The following is a 16,159-nucleotide window of genomic DNA, read 5'->3' on the forward strand; positions in this document are numbered from 1 at the left end:
TGAGAGCCACAAAACCTTCTCATGGCAGCACTGAGGGGGGGGGGAGGGAACGGGGAGGGGGGGGTGGTCAGCTCATCTGCCACATCCAACCCCATTCCCCAGTGTCGGATCCGGTCTGTCACTGAGCCCTCTGACTGGGCCGTGGATTCCCCACCAACACAGCGGCTGATTGGTGGAAAGAACCAAATAAAGAGAGGGAGTGATATCAGCATCAGGCCAGGGGGGAAGGGAATGGAACCAGAAAAAAGGAGATCATTGCTGAAAATACATCTGTAATCAAAAGACAAGGATTATTGACAGTATATTACTCTGCGGAATAGGAACATTCCCTTTTAGTTGTATCCAGATGAGTGGATGAGTGAATTCCATGAGGACAGGAGCCTGCCATTGCTGTTCCCACTCCGGGCCTGCAGTGACCGATGAGACTTGCCTCCAGGTCATTGACCTTGTATCTGGGTCACTCACTGACAACTGGTTGCTGGGGATGATGTTACTCTGTACATGTCTGATTCCTGTTTCAGTTAGACTTTTGTTATCCAGCTTTCTATTAACGGTTGCTGATTGCTGACAACACTTCCCACTGTTTTGCTCCTCCAGTCTCTTTGGTTTCGCTCCTCAGATGGAACCATTCCTTGCCTGTTAGGAAAGGAGTGTTACCGTGTTGCTCCTCCTCCTTCTCCTGTCAGTCCATTCCTCACCTTGACCCCTCATTCCGTTATCTGCTGCCTTTAATGTTCGCTCTCTGTTACTTGGATTAATTCATCAATTGGATTATTTTTATCACTGGATATTTCAGGGCATGTTTTAACTGGTCTCTGAAACTGTTCTGTGTCACCACATAAACAAGTGCATTGGTGCAGCAGCTCAGGTCCTGCAGCATATATGAGGTTTGTGAAAAGACACCGAAAGCAGTGGAATCCAAGGAATGAGCGACACGAAAGAAACGACAATATCCAGCAACCAGAGAAGGATGAAACTTGCAGATATGGAAAACAGTAATATCACAGATTTCCTTATGCTCTCTATCTCTGGGTCATTCTCTGTTTTTCTCTGACCCATGAGTCCTCTATGCACCGTAATGGCCTCAGAGATGTGTCCGACAGTCAGAACGTTAAGAAAGAGAATAAAAGTGAATGGGAGCATTGGTGTTAAAAATCACTCAAAGTATCGAAAACTTGCCCACCGGCAGTCAGTATAATAACTGGACCTGGTAGGACAGAACCATGGCACATTGTTGATGACCTTTCCAGGTTTAAATCGAAAATAGTTGGGAATATTTTTAAAAGAAAAGAAAATACAGATTGTTGCTAGAACCCTAATTGAAGTATTCTCTCTCCAATACTTAGTTTTCATCTGATGAAAACAAATGGTGACAAATTGATCAAAAGAGAAAGCAACGGTGAACCAGACAGAACAATCAATGGCCCAGCAGCTCAGTACATAGATAACACGACACACAGGAGTGATGTCCAGGAAACACCGTGGATAATAATGAGATGGAAACTGCCAAAGTACAACTTGGAAAACAATGAACAGCAGATCAGATGTTGCCATGGTCACCATATAATGAGTGGTGCTTCTAGAAAATCCACACTTGCCCCGAGCTATGATTAGAATCACCACTAGACTAACTGTAAGAGAGACAGCAAAGAAAAAAGAGACTTGAAGTTACTGATCAAACATATCTTTGCCTGAGCTCAGACTGTAAGTAATAGATGTTAGAGAAAGATAATTGTTGGCCCATGTCATACGAAGTTTAAAGAATCTGAATAATTTATACTTTGAAAATACATAGGGATGAACATAAACAGCAGGTTAGTCTCAGAAACACAGTCACATATTCAACATTATATTGGGGTTGACAGTGGTTGATTTATCCTGCTTTGTACGTTGCTCAGTCTCGCTGGAGTTGTAAATTAGATGACAGCATCCACACAAACACTCCCAGGATCAGTAAAACAAAGAATGGGAGACTCCTAACACAGACGTGGATTACAAAATTCCTGAGTTCAGTTTTGGAGCTTCCACAGTTGAGTTTAATCTTAAAATTCTGCACCCACACAACATGAATTATAGTACAAGGCACTGGATCACTCAACTGTGTCTCGGAATGGATAGTGACCCAAATATGAACAAAGAAATGATAGAGCATTGAGCTCCTCACTCTGAACATCCTGGCGAGCTGAACTAAGAAGATATTCACCAGTGAATCCAACCACCATGTCCCAGCTTGGATACCCAATGCAATCAGGAGAACTTCAACATTTGGCACTGACTCCCCACCACCTGTCGAACACTGTGTACTGCAGCCCCCACCCAAACCCAGACATGAGTAATATCCCAACAGTTAAGGAGAATCGGGGGCAGAGTTGAGTATGGTAGCCATTACAAAAGAGAAAGTGTTAGAGAAGCCAAAAGGTGTAAAAATCGATAAATCACCTGGCTCTGACGTTCTGAGGGAGGTGGCTGAGGAAATAGTGGAGGCATTGGTTGTGATCTTCCAAAAATCACTGGAGTCAAGGAAAGTCCCAAATGATTGGAAAATCACTGTTGTAACCTTCTTGTTCAAGAAAGGATCAAGACAAAAGATGGAAAATTATAGGCCAATCAGCCTAATCTTGATTGTAGGTAAAATTCCAGAATTCATCGTTAAGGATGAGATTTCTAAATTCTTGGAAGTGCAGGGTCGGATTAGAACAAGTCAGCATGGATTTAGTAAGGGGCGGTCATGCCTGACAAACCTGTTAGAATTCTTGGAAGAGTTAATACATAGGTTAGACCAGGGAAACCCAGCGGATGTTATCTACGTAGACTTCCAAAAGGCCTTTGATTAGGTGTTTCACAGGAGGTTGCTGAGTAACGTGAGGGCCCAAGGTGTTTAAGGTGAGCTACTAGCATGGATTGGGGATTGGCTGTCTGATAGACGGCAGAGAGTTGGGATCAAAGGTTCTTCTTCAGAATGGCGGTTAGTGACAAGTGGTGTCCCGCAGGGTTCAGTGTCGGGGCCACAGCTGTTCACTTTATATATTAATGATCTGGATGGAGGGACTGGTGGCATTCTGGCGAAGTTCGCCGATTATATGAAGTTAGGTGGACAGGCAGGTAGTACTGAGAAGGTGGGGAGGCTGCAGAAAGATTTAGACAGTTTAGGAGAGTAGTTCAGGAAATGGCTGATGAAATTCACTGTGAGCAAATGTGAGGTCTTGCACTTTGGAAAACAGAATACAGGCCTGGACTATTTTCAAAACGGTGAGAAAATTCATAAAGCCAAAGTACAAAGGGATGTGGGAGTGCTCGTCCAGGATTCTCTAAAGGTTGACTTGCAGGTTGAGTCCGTGGTTAAGAAAGCAAATATAATGTCATTTATCTCAAGAGGGTTGGAATATAAAAGCAGCGATGTGCTTCTGAGACTTTATAAAGCTCTAGTTAGGCCCCATTTAGAATACTGTGTCCAGTTTTGGGCCCTACACCTCAGGAAGGACACACTGGCACTGGAGCGTGTCCAGCGGAGATTCAAATTGATCACCTGGAATGGTAGGCCTAACATACAATGAATGGCTGAGGATCTTGGGATTGTATTCATTAGAGTTTAGAAGGTGAGGGGAGATCTGATAGAAACTCACAGGATAACGCGTGGCTTAGAAGGGGCGGACGCTGGGAATTTGTTTCTGTCAGGTGGGGAGACTAGGACCCGTGGGCGCAGCCTTAGAATTAGAGGGTGTCCATTTAGAAAGGAAATAATGTACTATTGCTTGGCATCTGAAGCTATCACTTTGGATTCAGGCCAATGTGAAAGATGAGCAGAGATGATGGCCTCAATGTCTTATCACGAGTTTATTAATTCAGAGACCGATGTTCGATGTCCACCATGGCAGATGGTGGAACTTCAATTCAATCTAAATCAAAACATCTACTGTCTGATGGTGACAATGAACGGTTGTCAGTTGTTAGAAAAGAAACCATCTCACTGACTCACATCCTCTAGGGAGTGAAACCTGTCATCCTTTCCTAGTCTTGGTGTACATGTGACTCAGATCTACAATTGTCTGGTTTATTCTGGGCAATAAGGGAAGGGTGGTAAGTATTGGTCTAACCAGCGACACCCATAACCTTTCAATTAATAAAAGCAAATGGAGCTCCCTGTGCACAGATAACACACTGTTCCTGAAGAATGCTCCCTTTTTAGACCACTCCCTGGTATTTGAATATCCCCACACCAAGTCCATTTCCTCAACTATGAAATTCCCAAAATGGATCCACTTTTGAAGATAAGGGATCCTAAAACTCCCTCAGTGTAGATACCTGGAATCGGGAGCACCAATACATTGGCCAGGACTCAGCATAGACAACTGAGGCAATGGGTTTTGTCTCCTGGCTTTGAGACCATCCAGAGGTGGGAAACTCATTGGACTTGACAAATTAAGCTATGACATGGATTATCCACTGGGATAGCTGATGCCCTGAATTCAGCACCTAGCACCCATCCTTTCACCTTGGACATTGTCCCACTCTCTGCCATACAGGATATTCCCTTAGAGACTAACCAGCCCTTGGATTCAGAGATCTCCCCTTGCAGATGTGGAAATGGTGATTACTTTAAAATGTACTCACGGAGTGTAAGCTTTAACTGTCAGGCACGTGATGGTGTCTCTGTGCATCTGTGGCCCCTGTTCTTCCAGGTGCTGGAGGTGATGGATGTGTGAGGTGCTGGTAAAAAGAGCCCTGCCCTGTTCCTGGTTTGTATCTTGTAGGTAGTGTTCATTGCTGACTGTGGCGTCATTGGTGAAGAGAGTGTGTGCTGAATGGTCAGTGGGGAAATCATGACAATCCTGGACAATGTGAAGCTTTGGGAATGTTGCACTCAGTGTTGCATGTGAGCTGCACTCAGCCAGTTACTTACAGAGAATGCAATCCCACCTCTGAGCGATGCTGTCTGGATGGTGGGGATGGATTGGAGAGGCAGGCAGGGAGGTTATAGTCACAGTAAGCAGGGTGTCTGACATCCTCCTGTGTCCACAGCACCTGTACGGCTGGAACAGGTCATTTCCTCGTTAATGATTGGTTCGGGTTGTGGATAACATTGCACTCAGTGATGGCAATGTCATAAAACACCAATGGGAGATTGGTAGCTTCTCACGTTTTGACATGGTCACTTCCTGGTGCTCGTGGGATATCAATGTTACATGTCAATGATCAGCTCAAGCCAGATGTTATCGCACTCTGTATGGACACAGGTCTCTCTGTTATCTCAAGAGTAGTAAATGGTGCTGAACAATGTGTATTCACAGGCAAACCTCACTAATTTTGAAATAATGACGGATGGACCAGCATTGATGTGGTGCCTGCAGATTTTAGGACCAAGGTACACCTGTGAAGAATTCCTGCAGAGATGTACAACGGCTGAGATGACTGACCTCCCACAGCTAGAACCATCTTCACCTGTCCTCAGGATGAGACAAAAGAGTCATCATCTCATTGACTCCAGTTTTTCGAGAGTTTCTTATTGTCAATATGTGTTCATAATATTTTTGTTTAAGAGATTAACATTTCTTTACACAGTAACACTTTAATTGTGAAAACAGTTGCAACTGATTGAGGAACAGATATTCAATCCTTCTGGAAATACAAGTCAACCGATCCGGAGGTTGGTGTATTACAGAGTTAACATGTTGGAAGGTCAGAGGCTATGGTATAAAGACCAAGCGATGAGTGACAGAATCAGAATGTTTGGGCTCCTGACAGAATCAGAATGTTTGTCATTCTCACATGTACAGAAGGGAAATGCTCATAAATCTGTAAATTGGATTTGTGCACGGTGTTAGTGAAATAGAGGATGCAGGTGTATAAATAGCACTTTGCGATTCAAATAGGGAAATGATATTCCCACTAATGAGAGGGACCATGACTGCAGCTCATAGATATGGAACACTCATTCTGGTTTAGAAATTTAGTAATGGGAGAGGTCTGTGTAGTATATTAAAGCAGGGTGTTAAATGTTCCGTATTGTGGGGTCTCAATTGATGTAATGCTCCTTAATTTGATTATTAACCATGGTCAGAATATTGCAAGTACTAACGTCAGTAATTTGTTGAAACTGACATTTTAATTCCTATTATTGAGTGTTTTGTTTTATTTTCATATAATGCCTTAAAACTGATTGATGCTCAGTTCCCATCAAAACCTTTTCCTCCCATGGAAGACTCACATCACAAAGCAAAGAGCAATGGTCGCTGGAAAATTCGCTGTGGAAAGATTATGAATTACAAATTCAAACATTGTTCATCCAAGTGTAACCAAGTACACCTATGAAATCTTGTTAGCATTTGCTGTTGTATGTTAGAGATGGCACAGTGCTCAGTACTGCTGCCTGGGAGCCGAGATTCAATTCCATCACCAGGTGTACGGGCTGGGGTGGGGCGGGGAGTGTTTCCGCTGAGTGATCCATTATTATTCCACAGTTCAAAGATGTGCAGGCTTGCTGGATTAGCTACAGGAAATGCAGGGTTACAGGAATAGGTTGTGATATCCTTTGGAGGGTTGGTGTGTCTCAAATGGCCTCCTTCCACACTATAGGGATCCATTTTATGATCTCAATCCTGATTAATATACATTCGTACAGCAATGTCCCACAACTTGTCCTAACCTTAATCAGAACCAAAAGTATTATTTAAATCAGCATAATATGTCCACTGGGTATTTTACTGAATTAACATTATTGCTCTGCCATTTTCCTTTCTGAAAACTATTATCACATCTGGTCATCTCCAATGGAACATTTCACTTTGAAAACTTAGCATCGAACATATTCAACCGGCTGCCAAGATGTTCCCAGTTACAATCCATTCCAAACTACATTGAGAGCTCCATTAGTGGACAGACAGAAATGAGGAATCTCCCAGAAATGAAGCACCATGGGATTCATATCTATATGGTTCTACTTCCCCACTGTGGTCAGATATTCCATTTCATCCAGTTTTCCACAACAGTGAGATTCTACAGTCAGAAGGACTCCTATTTACACAAGACCACTGGAGTCGGCTGTTCTCCTCCAGTTAGTAACCCACACTCAGTGTAAGGTGACTTTGAGAAATGCCCCCAGTAACATTTGGAGACTGGAGTTTGTTATTCCCCTTTGGCTAGGAACCCACACTCCATAATATTTGAAATGAAAGATGTTCCCTGAATCACATTGTCACTGTCCCTTCAGGCTGTTGACACACACAATACAGTTGGACAGTGCAAGATATTCCCAGTAAAACTTGTAATTGGGTTCATGAGTATTCTGCTGTTCGTGCTGAACACTTACTACAATACTGCATTTACAGTGAGCTGTGAAATGCAAGAACACTGGGCCAGAAAATATCATTCCAGCAGTAACCCCCACTCAGTCCAATTCGACAATGACACATCCTCCCAGCAACATGAGGCCACAGCAATCCGAGGGTCCCAGCCTGAGCTTTGTAATCCCCATTCAGTACAATTCCATGATCAGTAACACCTTCGCTTAGAAGGATTCCTGGAGATCTGGATCAGTAGAACACAATATTCTCGGAATGCCATGGTGAGTTACTGATCACCTGACTTTCCCAAAGCCTGTCCACTACCTACAAGACACAAATCAGGAGTGTAATGGAATATTCTCTACTTGCCTAGATGGGTGCAGCCCCAACAATTGTCAAGAAGCTTCACAACATCCAGGACAATTCAGGCCATATGATTGGCATTACATCCATAAGCATCCTCTCCCTCCCCCACCGACACTCAGTAGCTGCAACAGTAGTTGGGCAACATCTACAAGATGCACTGCAGAAATTCACCAAAGGTCCTCAGACAGAAACCTTCCAAACCCATGACCAGTTCAATCTAGAAGGACAAGGGCAGCATATATATGGGAACTCTAAAAGTTTCAGGTTCCACTCCAATCACTCACCATTCCTGACGGAGAAATATATCGCCATTCCTTCACTGTTGTTGGGTTCAAATCCTGGAATTTCCTCCCTAATGGCATTTTGGGTCAGCCCATAGGAGGTGGGCTGCAGTAGTTCAAGAAGGCAGCTCACCACCATCTTCTCAAGGGCAACTAGGGATGGACAATAAATTCTGACCAGCCACTGATGCCCACATCCTACACCAATGAACAAATAGAGTCATAGCCATAGATTCCTACAGCACAAAGACTGGCCCTTTGGCCCAAACTGGTCCATGCTGACCAAATGTTCATCCATGCTAACCGCACCTCACTGCACTTGGCCTATATCCTCTTAATCCATTCCTATCCATGTACTTATCCAAATACCTTTTAACTCTTAATGTAAACAGCTCAACCACTTCCACTGGCAGCTTGTTCTGTATGTATACCGCAAGCCGAGTGGCCCAGCAGTAACCCTGCACCGCTCTCTGACCCCGCAGTGACCCTGCACAGCCATGTGACCCAGCACTGACCCTGCACTGCCATCTGACCCTGCACAGCCGTGTGACCCAGCAGTGACCCTGCACAGCCATGTGACCCCACAGTGACCCTACATCACTGTCTGACCCCGCAGTGACCCTGCACAGCCGAGTGACCCAGCACTGACCCTGCACTGCTCTCTGACCCAGCAGTGACCCTCCCAGCTGAAAGACTGTGCTGTTTGGTTTCAAGCTCTGAACATGGAGTTCAGTCTCAGAAAAACAGTGACATTCACAGCTGTGGGGAAAACTCACAGCAGGGTGTGGGATAAAGGTAAATTAATGTTACTTCTGCAATTCTGCAATTCCATTTTACAAAGTAAAGTGAACTCACACCAGTGTGTAATTGTTTTAGCCACGGGCTGAGTCAACAAGAATGGAAACGATGTGGAGGAAATACATAATTGTTTTTGTATTAGCTAAAATTGTATGCCAGAATGAAATGTGACTGCAAAACAATGGTAGATATTACGGGCAAGTAGATAAGATGTTGTGAGGGGATGAAGTTAAGCTTGACATGCCTGTACAAACAGTAGGTATAAACAGTTTCCCACTTTTACAGAAGCAGAGGAATAAACCCCAATTAAAAGGGTCATAGGGATCAGAACGGCCTCGGGAAAGGCACAGATGAAGGGGGTAGATAATGGTGAAGAAAGAATATGCCTAACAATGACCTTCAGCAGGATGAGGTCAAACGGCCTTGTGAGGCCAGGAATAAGCATTTTGTCACAGACAAGGCAAGAGATAAACAGGGGTAATGGGGGCCGGTCTAAGGGAAGTGGAAGATGTAAACAGGGGAGGAGCAATGTAAAACAAAAGAAATCAAATCATATAAATATTGTGCATGAATTGAATTTGGTGTGTATGTCCTCTGCCTTATAGACACTGGACATCACACCCATTTGCAAGAGTAAAATAAATGACACTACTAATTCAGGTTTTGTCTCGGACTGAAATTATTGAAGTGAGGGGGTTCTATTTCCCAGAATTGGGGGCCTGTCCGGGATATTCTTCCATTGCCGGGGGGAGTGGCTGGCCTTGGACACTGGGAAGACGCGTCCCGTTCCCGGTTGAGGAGCGGTCTCGTGTTCCTGGTTTGGTCCGCTCCCTTGGGCGACTGGTACGAATCCCACAAGAGAGACATCTGAATCAGACAGTGATAGGAGCTCAATAGACAATACGGCACAAAGGGGCCAGGCAACTCTGTGCACAGACCAAGGTAAGAACATTGACTTTTAAGTATTGCCTTGGTGGCCGGGATTGAGTTTTAGTAGTTAATAAGGGACTAACGAAGGAACTCAATATGGGTTGTGCCGTGGATAAGGAAAAAACCTCCGGGAAAACAAAAGAAGGAAAAAGCAATGGAAATGGAGGCAGGGTCCCTTACAACATACCTCCAGAAAGTCCTTTGGGGAGGATGTTGTGGAATTGGCAAAATAATACTTGTACAAGGGAAAAAGATGATTAAATATTGTTGCTTTGTATGGACTAAGGAATCCATTCTTCGTCCCGCCTCTTCTGGACAAAATACAGCTCGGACGAAGACTGGGTTTGTAAATATCTGAATTTATTTGTCAATGAGTGAGAGAGAGAGAGAGAATGAAAAGAGCTGTACAGCTGGTGGAAAGTTTAACCCTTTGTGATTTGGTTTGAATGCACATTTGTATGTTGGTGATTGAATGTCTGCGCTTTAGTCCCTGGAGCTTGAGTTCCGGGACTGTTTTGAATCTGATTCTTATTATGGAAACTTAACATGATTTCTTTAAAGGTTAAGGATTCTACAGAGATTATGAAAAACAAAGAATGATAACTCCTGTTCTTCTTACAGGTCATGACTGCCTTACTATCAGTTTCTAACTAATCTCTTTTATCTTTACATAAAAGCGATTTATGGAGGACAGTTGAAGTTTCAGTTCAACATTAGATTGTAGTAAAAACAAGATCCTATGGTTAATATCTGTGACCTTGGATTCGGCCATTGTTCATGCATTAGAAGTTTTTTTTTAAACTTGAATAGACAAATAATTTTAAGGCAGCTCTGATTATTTCACGACCTATAGTATTGTACTTGAGCAATGATTGGTCAGGACTACTTAAGAAAACTAATTTTGGATTTAAATTAAGGGACTAAAACTGGGTGATTACAGTGGATTTCAAAATTGAGAACTTTATGCATTTTACAGTTTGAATATTAAATACTGAATAAATGAACGTAAATATATAAATATATTTACAAGTTTGGAACAGGCTTTAAAGTTAGTCAAACATGAATTGATGAATTGGTGTTTGAAGTTATGGGGAGCTAGAAATATTGCAATATTTCTTTCAAAAAGAAAAAGGGGAAGAACGTAATGACTTATCCCCTTCGGGAGGTACCAATAGGGGACAAAGAGATTGGGTTTGTAAGTGTCCCCCTCAGCAGTGGGGAGGTCAGAACATTTAAAAAAGAAATGAAGGTCCTGGTTGAGGATCCGGTAGGGTTGTCTGAATAAATTAATCAATTTTTGGGGCCCAGTCTGTATACCTGGGCTGAGTTAATGTCTAGTTTGAATATACTATTTACTGGAGAGGAAAAGGGACTTATACAGGGAGCAAGCATTAAAATATGGGACAGGGAACATCCGATTGGAGATGGGGATGCTGGACAGGGAGGGGTGAAGTTTCCCCTCAGAGACCCCCAGTGGGAAGATCAAAACCCGGAGTATTAAGAAGAAATGAGGGAATTGAAAGACCTGATTCTAAAAGGAATAAGAGAGGCAGTTCCAAAGTCACAGAATTTGACTAAAGCCTTTGAAGTTAGACAGGAGAAAGATGAGACTCTTTCAGCTTTCTTGCAGAGATTAAGGGACTCAATGTGGAACTACTCTGGAATGAACCCTGAGGACCCAGTGGCACAGGGTCTTTTGAAAGTACATTTTGTGACAAAGGCATGGCCAGACAGACGGAGAAAGATACAGAAGATAGAAGGGTGGAGTCAAAAACCATGAGATGAATTATTAAGAGAGGCATAGAAAGTGTTTGTAAAGAGAGTGTTTGTAAAGAGAGAGGAGGAGAGACAGAAACAGAAGGTGAAAATGATGGGAGCTACGGTTGGTGAGGTAGTTCAGAAAAGAATGGAACCAATAGTGAGCAACTGGAGGGTGGGTGGCAGCAGGTAGGACAGAGAGGGAGAGGGAGAGGACAAGGGGGAGAGGGAGAGGACAAGGGGGAGAGGGAGAGGACAAGGGGGAGAGGGAGAGGGAGAGGGAGAGGGAGAGGGAGAGGACAAGGGGGAGAGGGAGAGGGAGAGGACAAGGGGGAGAGGGAGAGGGAGAGGGAGAGGACAAGGGGGAGAGGGAGAGGGAGAGGACAAGGGGGAGAGGGAGAGGGAGAGGGAGAGGGAGAGGACAAGGGGGAGAGGGAGAGGGAGAGGGAGAGAACAAGGGGGAGAGGGAGAGGGAGAGGACAAGGGGGAGAGGGAGAGGGAGAGGGAGAGGACAAGGGGGAGAGGGAGAGGGAGAGGGAGAGGAAAAGGGGGAGAGGGAGAGGGAGAGGACAAGGGGGAGAGGGAGAGGGAGAGGACAAAGGGGAGAGTGAGAGGGAGAGGACAAGGGGGAGAGGGAGAGGGAGAGGACAAGGGGGAGCATTTGATAGAGGGTTCGAGCGATAGGGGCAGAGATGGAGGTCTCCACAGGCAGGATGCTAGTATTGTGGAAAGATCGGGCATTTTAAGCGGCACTGTCCTGATGTACAAAGGGAAGAGAGGGCAATTCCGCTTATGAATTTTGATGAAGAATAGGGGTGTCAGGGGTTCCTGCCCTCGGGGGCCCACCAGGAACCCTTGATAAACCTGAAGGTGGGACCCTGTGGGGAAGAGGTAGTCTTCCTAGTAGATACGGGGGCAGCACGGTCATCGCTGAATTTTAAACCAAAGAAAGTAGGAATGTCGACACGGTCAATTACTGTTTCGGGGGTAAAAGGGGGAAGGATTTACTCTTCCAGTATTTGAACCTATGATGATATAAGGTCCTAAGGATAAAGGCACAGGGGAACTGCTGTATATCCCTGGTATAGGAAGTAACTTACTAGGGAGAGATTTAATTATCCTCTTAGGACTGGAGATTGGCATTCAGGAAAAAGAATTAGTTGTACAAATGGCAATGTTGACAGAGGATGTGGAGAGAGAGAGATAGACCCGATTGTATGGGCTAGGGAAGGGAATCGTGAAAAATTACAGATCCGTCCCCTAGAAATAAGTTTAAAAAGAAAGGGGACGTTGTCTGTGAGCGACAATATCCCATTTCCATCGAAGGTAAACGAGGACTGCAGCCAGTAATTGAAGGATTGATTAGAGATTGACTGTTGGAGCCATGTATGTCTCCTTATAATACCCCAATACTACCAGTGCGGAAATCCGATGGAACTTATCGATTGGGGCAGGATTTGAGAACATTAAATCGAATAGTACAGATCAGGCACCCAGTGGTGCCAAACCCCTATACGTTATTAAGTGAGATCCCTCATGACCACAAATGGTTTAGTGTGGTAGGTTTAAAGGATGCCTTTTGGGTTTGTCCCTTGGCAGAGGAAAGTAGGAATATGTTTACCTTTGAATGGGAAGATCCCAAGACAGGACGGAAACAGCAATACCGGTGGGTCGTGCTCCCCAGGGATTTACGGTCTCCCCGAGTTTATTTAGACAGATGTTAGAACAAACATTGGAGAAATTTAGCAGCCCCAAGGGAACTACCCTGTTGCAGGATGTAGACGACCTCTTAGGAACAGGAAAAAGAAGAGAAAGAGTAGTAGAAGCCACTAACAAATTATTGAATTTCCTGGGTCAGCAGGGACTGCGAGTATCTAAAACAAACTACAATAAGTGGAGCGAGTGAAATACTGGGACATTTAGTTAGTGAGGGAAAGCGAAAGATAAGCCCGGAACGGAGAGAGGGAATAGTGGGAATGCCGCTGTCCAGGACTAAACGGGAGTTACGTATATTTTTGGGTCTAACGGGATATTGCAGATTGTGGATTGATTCCTATGCTCAGAAGACTAAGAAATTATATCTCAGACTATTAGAGGGGGAACCAAAATGTCTAAGTTGGGACGATGAGGAAAAAGAACGAGTTGAGAAACTCAAAAGAGATCTGATCCATGCCCCCGTGTTAGCCTTACCTTCTCTCGATAAACCTTTCCACCTCTTTGTTACTGTAGATAAGGGAGCGGCTTTGGGAGTATTAACCCAGAGGTGGGGAGGAATGAAACAGCCAGGAGCATATCTTTCGAAGCTATTGGATCCAGTATCCCGGGGTGGTCTGAGTGTGTGTAGGCCGTGGCTGCCACTGCACTGTTGGTGGGGGGAAGCAGAAAGCTTCCATTTGGGGGAGCCGTAATTGTAAGTACCCCACACCAAGTGAGAACGATCCGAAACCAAAAAACTGGGCGATGGTTGGCAGTCTCACGGATTCTGAAATATGAGGCAATATTAATAGAAAAGGATGATCTAGTGTTGGTCACGGACAATTGTTTAAATCCAGCTGCCTTTCTTTGGAAAGGGGAAGGAGAATCTCCTCAGAATCCAGGGCACGACTGTCTTGACATTATAGAATACCAAACTAAGGTCCGCATGGACCTGAGAGATGTTCCCCTTCATGCAGGAGCCTGACTCATTATAGACGGATCATCCCATGTGACTGAAGGGAAAAGACATAATGGGTATGCAGTCGTAGACGGGACGGAAGGTAGTGTGGTGGAGGCAGGAAGGTTGCCAAATTTTTGGTCAGCTCAGACCTGCGAACTCAATGCCTTGGAAAGTGTCCTTAGGGCATTAGAGAATAAAGAGGGAACAGTATCCACTGACTCTAAATATGTACTTGGTGTTGGCACTTTCGGAAAGATATGGCAGGAAAGAGGACTGATCAATAGCCGGGGGAAGGAATTAGTACATGAGGAGTTGATTAAATGGGTCTTGGAGTCCCTATTACTCCCCCGAGAAATAGTGATAGTGCATGTAAATGGCCATCAGAAAGGAAATGAACCTGAAGTTAGGGGAAATAGATTAGCCAAGGAAGTGGCTAAGGAAACAGCCCTGAACCCACAAGAAATGGTGATTCATTCCCTAATACCTACTGTCCCAGGTCCTCGGGAAGCTCCTATATTTACTGAAAGAGAGGAAAAAGAATTGAGAGATTTAGGGGCTGTAAAACAGCAGAAAGGCATTAGAGGTTACCTGATGGAAGGGAAATGTTAAACAAAATGATGATGCGAGAGATTATGGCTGTCCTACATCGAGGCAGCCATTGGGGAGTACAAGCAATGTGTGATTTAGTTCTTAGGGAATATGGATGTAAAGGAATGTATACAATTGCTAAACAAATATGTGAGGGATGTATAATATGCAGAAAGGTAAATAAGAATGTCTTGAGAAAACAGACCCCAGGAGGAAGAGACCCAGGATTGAGATCCTTCCAGAGTATGCAAGTAGATTATACTGAACTACCCACAGTAGGAAGACTAAAGTATTTGCTGGTTATAGTAGATCATCGATCTGGTTGGGTTGAAGCATACCCCCGAGCTACTGCCACTGCGTGTGGGGTGTCTAAAACAATATTAGAGCACGTAATTCCCCGATATGGGCTAGTGAACCGTATAGATTCTGACCAAGGCACTTATTTTACCTCTAAAGTGTTTCAGGGGTGTAATGAAAGGGTTGGGAATTTCCTGGGCGCTCCATCCTCCACGACACCCGCCATCATCGGGAAGGGTTGAGAGAATGAACCAAACACTCAAATGACAGCTCTCTAAATTGATAATAGAAACCAGACTCCCTTGGACCAAATGTTTACCTATAACTCTCTTGCGAGTATGAACAGCCCCAAGGAAAGATTTGGGACTATCCCCCTATGAAATCTTATTTGGATTACCTTACCTGGGAATGAATGGAGAATTGCCAATTCCCGAAACTAAAGACTTGTTTTTAAAGAAGTATATACTGGGCTTGTCCTCCTCTTTGTCTTTCCTCAGGGAACAGGGTTTATTGGCACAGACTCTGCCCCTTCAATTCACCATTCATCCCATCCGGCTGGGAGATTGGGTCTTAGTAACATCATGGACAGAGACTAAATTGCAGCCGGACTGGGAAGGGCCGTACCAGGCTCTTTTGACGACCGAAACGGCAATAAGGACGGTGGGGAAAGGCTGGACTCACTACACTCGGATCAAAGGGCCAGTGGAATCTCCAGTTGGGGAAGAAGTCTGGACAGTCGGATCAACGGAAGACCCGCTGAAACTCAGACTGAAGAGACTTTGAGTAACTGATTATACAGTGGTGATGCGAGCGCGGGATTATTTCTGTAAGATTGTATATTAAGTCGTTTTGTGCTTCGCCATCATGTTTAGAATGCTGGAGATGCTTAGAGTTATGATGCTAGCTCTCTTAGTATTGGGATTTTGTCAAATATCATTTTCATATGTGTTATTAACAGTTCCTCAGTCTGATAATCCACAAGTAATAGACGCTGATGCATGCAGCTTAAATTGTGGGGATGTAGATAATCAGAGACAGTACCACAGCTCAGAGATACATCTTAAGTTCTATGGGGATGGCCTTGGGGATGGTACTTGGTATAATGGTCTCGTCACAGTACACCGGGCCCCCTTCCGACCAGCTCGCGATTGTCCCGATAAAAAGTGTAACCCAATATACTTAACGATGAAGAAAACCAAATGGCA

This window comes from Chiloscyllium punctatum, chromosome 38 (assembly GCF_047496795.1).
Source record: "Chiloscyllium punctatum isolate Juve2018m chromosome 38, sChiPun1.3, whole genome shotgun sequence".
In the NCBI taxonomy this organism is placed as follows: Eukaryota; Metazoa; Chordata; class Chondrichthyes; order Orectolobiformes; family Hemiscylliidae; genus Chiloscyllium; species Chiloscyllium punctatum.